Source organism: Mauremys mutica, chromosome 16 (genome assembly GCF_020497125.1).
Source record: "Mauremys mutica isolate MM-2020 ecotype Southern chromosome 16, ASM2049712v1, whole genome shotgun sequence".
NCBI classification, from domain to species: domain Eukaryota; kingdom Metazoa; phylum Chordata; order Testudines; family Geoemydidae; genus Mauremys; species Mauremys mutica.
In genome coordinates, this window is record NC_059087.1 from 26,598,778 (window position 1) to 26,606,939 (window position 8,162).

Below are 8,162 nucleotides of genomic sequence, written 5' to 3' on the forward strand. Positions count from 1 at the left end.
CTTATACTCCACAAATTCATGCCCTTAATTGCCCCAGTAGCAAGCTTTTAAAAAAAAAATGTACGCTGTGTCACCAGGAGCCATCCTGTGACCATTAAGAAGAAAAAGATGTAATTCATCATCTGGAAAGTGAAATACACCACACAAATAGAGCAGTGTCTTCACAACCACAAATTCCTTTTGTCCTTGTGGCGAATCCCTCCCTGATTATGTAAGTCAAATATGTTTAATAATTAGGATTATTATTAATTATAATTATCATTAACCCTCTTCAGGACACTTGAGTTCCCCAGCAGTAATTTGTTTGGTGACTTTTTTCTTTTTAGTAGTAGTACAATAATTTATTCCTAGTACTTTGTCAGAAAGTCTGGTTGCAATGTTTTCAGAAAGTTTTGATTAATTCATAAAAAGAGTTTTCTGTTGGGTCCAAGGTTTTCTGTTTTCTATACAGTTTTTCATGCATCCTGATGAGGTTTAAATAATTACTTAATTGATGGCTTTATCCAGGATTATTAAAATATAGTATGTAACATATACAAAGTTATACAGACACAAACTTACAATCCTTATTTCACAAAAATCTACTCACTATTTGTATCATATTACAAACATACGTCCTCATGAAAATATGGTTATACCATGTGAATGTCTTTCAATTGTCTATTAATTTCCCATTTATATATTTAACTTTGATAAAATATTCATTTTTTGTTTTGTTTTTAGCAATGACCTAACACACCACCTGAAAAGTCTCACTTTTTGGCCTTGAATCTCTCTTTGGGGCCATAAATCTCATTCTTTGGGGCAGCAACCCTTGGTATCTCTATAGCTCATAAGCCAGAAGTCCAACCAAAAAAAAAGCAGCAGTCCAGTCTTACTCGGGGCATTCAGTCCAACTTTAGACTCACTAGTCCCTACCCTTGCTATCAGGAGGTTTCAATAGCCCTAACCCCTTAGCAGGGGGTTTCTGCTCTACCTTCCTCAGCAAGCTAGTGGGGGAACCTAGGGCCTCCCTCTCCACAGGGTGCTGGTCCAGGACCTCTTTAATAAGCAGTAAAGCCTGACTATCCAGACCCCTTACTGCATCCCTCAGCCACTTCCTACCACGCTCTATCTAAGGCCTTTCTATTCCTATAGCCTCTTCACAAGCTCCCAGTGGATCAGCTGCTCTCTCGCTCTCTCTCTTCCCAAGCTCACTGCAGAGCTTAGCACTTTCTGCCCCCCAGGCAGCCGTACTGCAGGAGAGTTTTCTATTCTCCCCTCGTAGTAGGAGCCATCCTACTCCCCCCCAGGGACTCCTGGGCAGACTTCTTTCCCCCAGTTTTCCTTCACATCTACTTGGGCTCCCCATGGCAGGCCTGTCTACCTTCCACCAGGGCAACTGTCTACTTCCTGGATCCCAACAGGACCAGGGAGGCTGTCTACCAGCAGACCAACTCCAGACTGTGGTACTAGCCACACTCCTCTCACTGAGGGCCAACTAGCCATCAATTCTCCTTCCTGGTCAGCCCCTGCCTGAGCTGGCTTCAGCCTTTGCAGTGCCTTTATCCAGGCTTAACGCCTACTGCAGGTGCAGTAAGACAGGCGGAATGAGCTCACCCCTCCTGGTGCAGTGTGGAATGGGTACACCCCAACCCCAGTAACACAGCATTACATTTTGAAAACCCCTTGGGGCAGATTCTTAGCTGGTGCCAATTGCTATAATTCTATTGAAGTCAAGGGAGTCACACTTGATCTTGGTATACAAGCTTAGTGGCATAAGGTGAAATTCACCTCAGCACAAAAGTCCCTCATCATCAGTTAAACGCTTTGGGGTTTGTAGGGAGCATTTGTTTCTTTGTTTAACTTTGCCTGCAGCTGGTGATTTTACTGAGGATAACTGATATTTCCAATCTGGAGGAGGTTCCATACCTGATAATATCAATTTCATGGCACCACGGGTCAAATCTGGGGCTGAAGCCACTTTGCCATCAGTGCCTCTTTAAACGATGCTCCTTAAAAGCAGCTCTCCTAATTAAGCTGATGTGTGCTCTCAGGCACCATAAATCAGGAGGTACTAAGTAATGGCTTTTACAGTGAGGGAATCTGAAGAGTAGGAAGTAACCAGAGGAGCCCCAGCTAAAGTTCTCCTGAGGTAATTCAGTTAAAATCAGCTTGCCTGTATCTCATTTTAAAATGGCTATTTATTCATATATTTATTGCAAAGTACATCACAGGCCATTTTAATACAACACAATGGAGATGCAGTGATTTGGGACATCAGATTCCCATCCCACATTACAGCTGTTTAAGAATGCTAATAATGGTGCAACTACATTGCAAACAGGTGCAGTAGATTCTACCCTGCACAGCTGCCACTGTCATGTGATATCTCAGCTGGAGGGGGAAGAACTCTTCCAAAGGGGGTGGAGAGATGATGGGCCCTTGGCAGCTCTATTCCCTTTCCTCCCCCCAGTGATACTCCAGTTTGACTTGCTGCAGGCTTTTGGAAGGAGATTCAAGTGGCTGTCTGACCTGGGTCTGGGTGTTTCAGTTCTTTGCTCGCAATCATCTTGCAGATGGCTGAACTCAAACCAGCACAGTGGAATGAGCCATTCTAAGGCAGTGGGGACAGCTGTAAGAATTAGGCCTCTGTATATGAATTCCGATGCACAATCTGCTTCCCTACATGCATCTTACGTGGGTAGCCCTTTAGTGCTGGTAAAGGCTGTTGGGGTCCTGGTCGCTCACAGGTATAGTCTAGCCAGCATCAATGCAGCTGCCTCCCAGTCTGTCCTCACAATGTGACTGAAGCCTGACCTGGAGCCAAATGAAAGGCACTCTCTGCTGAGAAGTGGGTTTTGTGATGTGGACACCTGTTCAGCAACAGCTAGACTCAGATCCTACTGTTCCCATTTTAAGTCTCCTTCTCTGCTAAACAGGAGGGTTTGGAGCTGACCTGCAGCTGGTGCTTTCTACCCCAAGTGGAAGTTAGCCACCTCCTTAACACTACCACCTTCCAATAGCACAGTGACCCCTGAGAGGGACACTCAGTCAGCGATTGGTCAGATGGAACAACTCTACTTTCCATAGCAAGATCTTACTTCCTGTGGAGTGTTGGCCTTTCCAAAGAATGATCCAGGCCAAACCTAATTAGGTTGTGAGAGCTAATAGGCTCATAGATTACCTAGTTTACTATCATAGTAGATAGTAAATGTAGTTTACATAATAAAAATAGTAATCTATCTGCCTGAGGTACTTATATAGCCCCATTTCCATAGTATTTGAGCACCTCATGATCTTTGAGACATATTTATTCACACAATGCCCCTGCAAGGTAGGGCAGTGTTGTTATCCCTATTGTGAAGATGGGTACTACACTACAAAACAAAACAACCCATCCCAGTGAGTTGAGGATAGACTATCAGGGCTGGAAGGGACCTGAGGAAGTCATCTAGTCCAACCCATTGCTCAAAGTAGGGCCAATCCCCAACTAATCCCCTGAAGGATTGAGCTCACAACCCTCAGTTTAGTAGGCCAATGCTCAAACCACTGAGCTATCCCTCATTTGACTAGCATCCCTGGAGCTCAAAATAGCAGTGCAGTGTCCCTCTCAGAGGTTTCTATGCTATTGGAAGGTGATAATGGTAATGTGGTGGCTAAATTTCAAGGGAGAGGGGGATTGGCAGTGTAGACATACACAGAGAGACTAAGAGACTTGCCCAAGGTCACATTGGAAGTCTGTTGCAAAGCAGGGAATGGCACACCTATTTCCCAAAGCTTAAACTAGCACTCTCACCACTAGACCATACTTCCTCTCCCCTAGGCTGCTGACACATGATGATAACAATAAGGTGTGAACTGAAGGGCTCTTGTTAAGGAGAGCAGTGGGGAATACCAGCGCAAGAATATGAAAGATACAGTGCCCGTGGAGGCTATAGGTGGCATTACTTTTATTCAGTTCTATTTGTTTACGGGCCTTATTGTAGCATCAGACTGGCTGTGAGAACCTGGGATGAGATGGTCTAAAAGAGGAGGAGGGAAGAGACCCTTTCACTTCAGTTTATTTCTTTACAATTAAAACCTTTAGATAAAAGAAAAACACAGTTAGAGGCTGGTTATTTCCCCAGCTGCACACAAGTTAGTGATTACCAGTGCCACAGAAGTGACCTCCCCTCCCGAACTGCTCCCTACATATGTGCATATGGAACGCAGAAGACTTCATCCCTCCTGTCAGACCCCCACCCCAGACCAACCTTATTTGGGTACAAGTAGCTTAATTGCATACCAGTTTTTTCTTCTCACTCTTCCCCATCTCCTGCCAGCCTTCCCTCCTCCTGCCAGTCAGGCTATCTGCCTTAGTGCCAACTGCTTTTACCTGGAATCCTTGAGTCAAGAAGGCAGCAGGACAGTATACAACAGCCCAGCTGCAAGAATAGCCTGATAGAGAGAGACTCAGGAGGACAGGCATGGTGCAGAAGGAAAATTTACAATCACAGGCCTGGGCCTCCTTCTTATTACATTTTACACAGAGCAAGCTAGATTGAGTTACAGCTGAGTTCCCATCTGCTTTACTGGTGCTGTTTCCAGACCCGAGGATCGCAGGGTTAGTCATGGAGATGACTGCTGCAGCTGTTGACAAACAGAGATTTATAAAAAGAGCAGGAGATATATCATATTCTCAGAATGGGATTTAGACGTCCTAGCTCAATCCAGAATTAAAGAAGCCCAGCTAGCTTTTCCCCAGCCCCATGGATATGTAATATTAATGAAATCCAATGAATCTCTTTGTTATGCTGAATAATTCAGGCATTTTTGTGTGTGTTAGCCTGCTACACATTTGCCCTGTGCCTTGTGTCATCCTTTGTGTTGGTATAAAGTAAGTGTTATTCCCTGTTGTTCTGGTTTGATAATTCTTTGTTCCCATAGAGCAATTGTGAATGGGTCCCTCTGGGATTAACTCCTCTGAGATTTAGCCCAGGTAAGTGAAGGTGACCATTTCTTTGTCTTTTTTTTTTTTTTAAAGATGGATTAATTTCAAGAAAAAGCCAAAGCTGGCTCGGGAGATTGGAAGAGGAAACAGAACCTTCTTGCATCTCTACTTGAATATAGATTGAAGCTCATCTAAGTTGGTAATTATTGATAGTCTTCTCATATAATGGCTGTTTTTTTCCTTGAATGAAATAAGTTGATGGGTTTTGGTCCAGTTTCTAGTCAACAGCTGTCCACATCCCCGCACTATCTATAACTGGAATTCCCAGCTGAAGGGACCTGTTCTGATGAGACTGAGTTCTCAGTTTTGAAGACCCAGTGGGTTCAGGATGTTTGGACCTGATCTGTATACGTAAGTATCTAAAGACCTTGGTGCTCACTCAAAACAAACTCGAACTCCAAATCTTCTGAAATTCATCCATTAACATAAGGAAATGAGATATGGTCCCACGCTAAACTCCCATGTCCCAAAAGACCCAGACATTGGTATATTCAAGATCCATATCCCACTTTTGCAAATGGGTTCCAGGTTTATAATGGAACAAACTGAAACTTCAGATCCAAATTTGGATGTATTGTGAATGTGAACTTTGCAGTTTGGTACTATTTGTAATAAAGACAAATTATTTCTGGTTCTGTTGGTCCCTGAATAGTCCATGAAATATTCAGGGCTCAATTAAAACTGGGAAACAGGAGTATCTTACCTGACCATAACATTTCCTCAGTTGTTCGGACAGTATTAACAAGAGAGAAAAGAGGCTGCTCCAGATTAGATGCCAGGCTGGACCCCAGAAAAATCTCCTCTAATCACGGTCAGGGTTTTGCTGTATTTTATGCAGCACATTGGAACAAAATGTTTTCAAAGCCATTTTACTGAGCCCTCTGCTGGAGCCAAGACAATGCTTCAAGCAAATAAACTGCATAGTCATAAAACTCAAATAAAACCACAATGAGATGCAAGGGGATAACATGCTGGCCCCTCACTTCTGGAACCTTCTGTGTAAAGACTTCTTGAGTCACAAATGAAATAGTTTGGAAGGTTCTCAGGTTAGTCTCTACTGGATAATTGTCTCTGTCAGAAAACCACCAGAAAATGTAACTCTTTTCCATAACTGACTGTCTTTGTTCTGAAAAGACCCTAGAAGTGAAATAACGGGTGTGCTGGAAAAAGAGCTACTTGAAAAATGCTAAAAAATTGTGCACTGGAAATGTCTTCTTTTTCTCTTAATGTTTTCAAAATTTCCCAGGGAAAATGTTTGTTTTAAATTAAAAACCCCAAAACAACAACAACAATGTTTTTTTTCAACATAAATATTTGATTTTGAAAACCAAACATTGTTACCAAAAAATATAGGGTGTTTTTTTTGTTGTTGTTGAAAAACCAAACAATTTCAATGTAAGTGACTATTTTATATTAATTTTGGTTGAAAAGTTCATTGAAAAAAATATTGTGACAAAAAAATTGTATAACTTGAGATCCTGGTACCTTGGCAGAGATGGGTGGAGAATCCCAGTCTGGAATATAAAAGAGTGTTGTGGGTTAAGGTAAAGATGTGTTGACCGTAGCTAGGGCAAGACTTGAATAGCAGGAGTGATGTAGAGATGGGGAGGAAATAGTTTTTCCCATCTGGTGAGAAGTTTCAAGATTTCAAAAAAATTTCTTGCCCTGTGAATTGGGCTGAAAAGTTAAAATCTTGAAAAAATTCATAAACTGAAAATAATAATTTAAAAATTGGATCAGGTCAATTGAAACATTTCATTTTGATAATTTAAAAACATTTCATTTTATTTTTGACTTTTATTAAAAAAACCCTACCAATTATTTACATTTTTTTAATGAAAAGGCGCTTTAACCCAAACCTGGAATTGTTTTCATTTACAAAATGTCAAATGAGACATTTTGACAAGTTCAATGCTTTTTTAAAAATTTGTTTGAAACAGAAATTCAGCAAAACTGGCCCTTTCCTGACAGACAGCTAAGGTTTCAACAAATTGGGATTTTCCAACAAAAAAGTTTCATCAAAAAGTTCCTGACCGGCTCTCAGGTGCAGGTCCGGACTGCAGAGAAAGGTGGGAGAAACTTGTGCAGTGCCTGAGTGTGATTAATGTTCTCAAATGCCTGCTTCCAAGAACATCATATTCATCTCCCAGAAACTAAATTTACCATCAAACTTCCATAGGAGGTGTCCCCCAGTAAAGCTGTGCCCCTCATAAGCTGCCCCTCATAAGCTGGCCTTCCCCATTCCTGACACTTGAACGTGCCACGTGTGAAAGAAGCCAATGGACTTCCGTATTGCGTAGGATGGAAGCAATTGATTTATGCACAAGAGGACGGTGTCACAGGCTGACTGGCTTTTTAAGGCCAGCCAGAATCAGCCCTGGCAGCTATCCCCCAGCTGAATGTGATATGGAGACTTTATTATAATGACTGGCCCCACTGTGAGGAGATCTGAGACGACTGCATAAACGGAGTGGAGAACTCAGTTAGAGGAGGATCCCAGGAGGGAGGGAGTTCCTGTGCTCTGGGAAGGACCTGGGGAAGGTAAACTGAAGATAGCGTGTGGGTGTGGGCCTAGAAAAGGAGCAAGGCCCAGAAATGCAATCCTGAGGGGTGGGTGTTCCAGTAGAGAAAAAAGGTGCAGAGAGAATTTAGGGAGAAGTGAGAGGCCTGGGAGCCAGAGGAGGGGCTGCGTTTAGCACAGGCTGCAGGGCCGCAGCACATGGGGCTTGGCGGTAGGAAGTGTCCCAGGGAAACAGCAGCATGTCTGACGGAGCAGACCCAGCTACTCACTATGGGGGTCTCTGGGCCAGAATGCAGAGCAGAGGGTGGGCCTGGGTTCCCCTACTAGCTCTGAAGAAAGGGCGTACAAGCCCACAATAAGAACTATTGAGTCCAGGGGGCCTGGAGAATGAACCTAAAGGACTAGCCCAAGAGAGAATAGCCCAAGAGGGGCAAGAAAGATCTTTTGGGTTGGGATTTTTTTGTTGTACTTTTTTCATCCCAGAAGGGGTCCAGACTAGACAGGACTTAGCAAGAGGGCTGTCCCTCAGGTCATCACAGGACCTAAGACAGGGGTGGGTAAATTATGGCCTAGGGGCCACATCCGGCCCTCCAGACGTTTTAATCTGGCCCTCGAGCTCCCGCCGGGGAGTGGGGTCTGGGGCTTGCCTCACTCCGCGTGGCTTCCAGA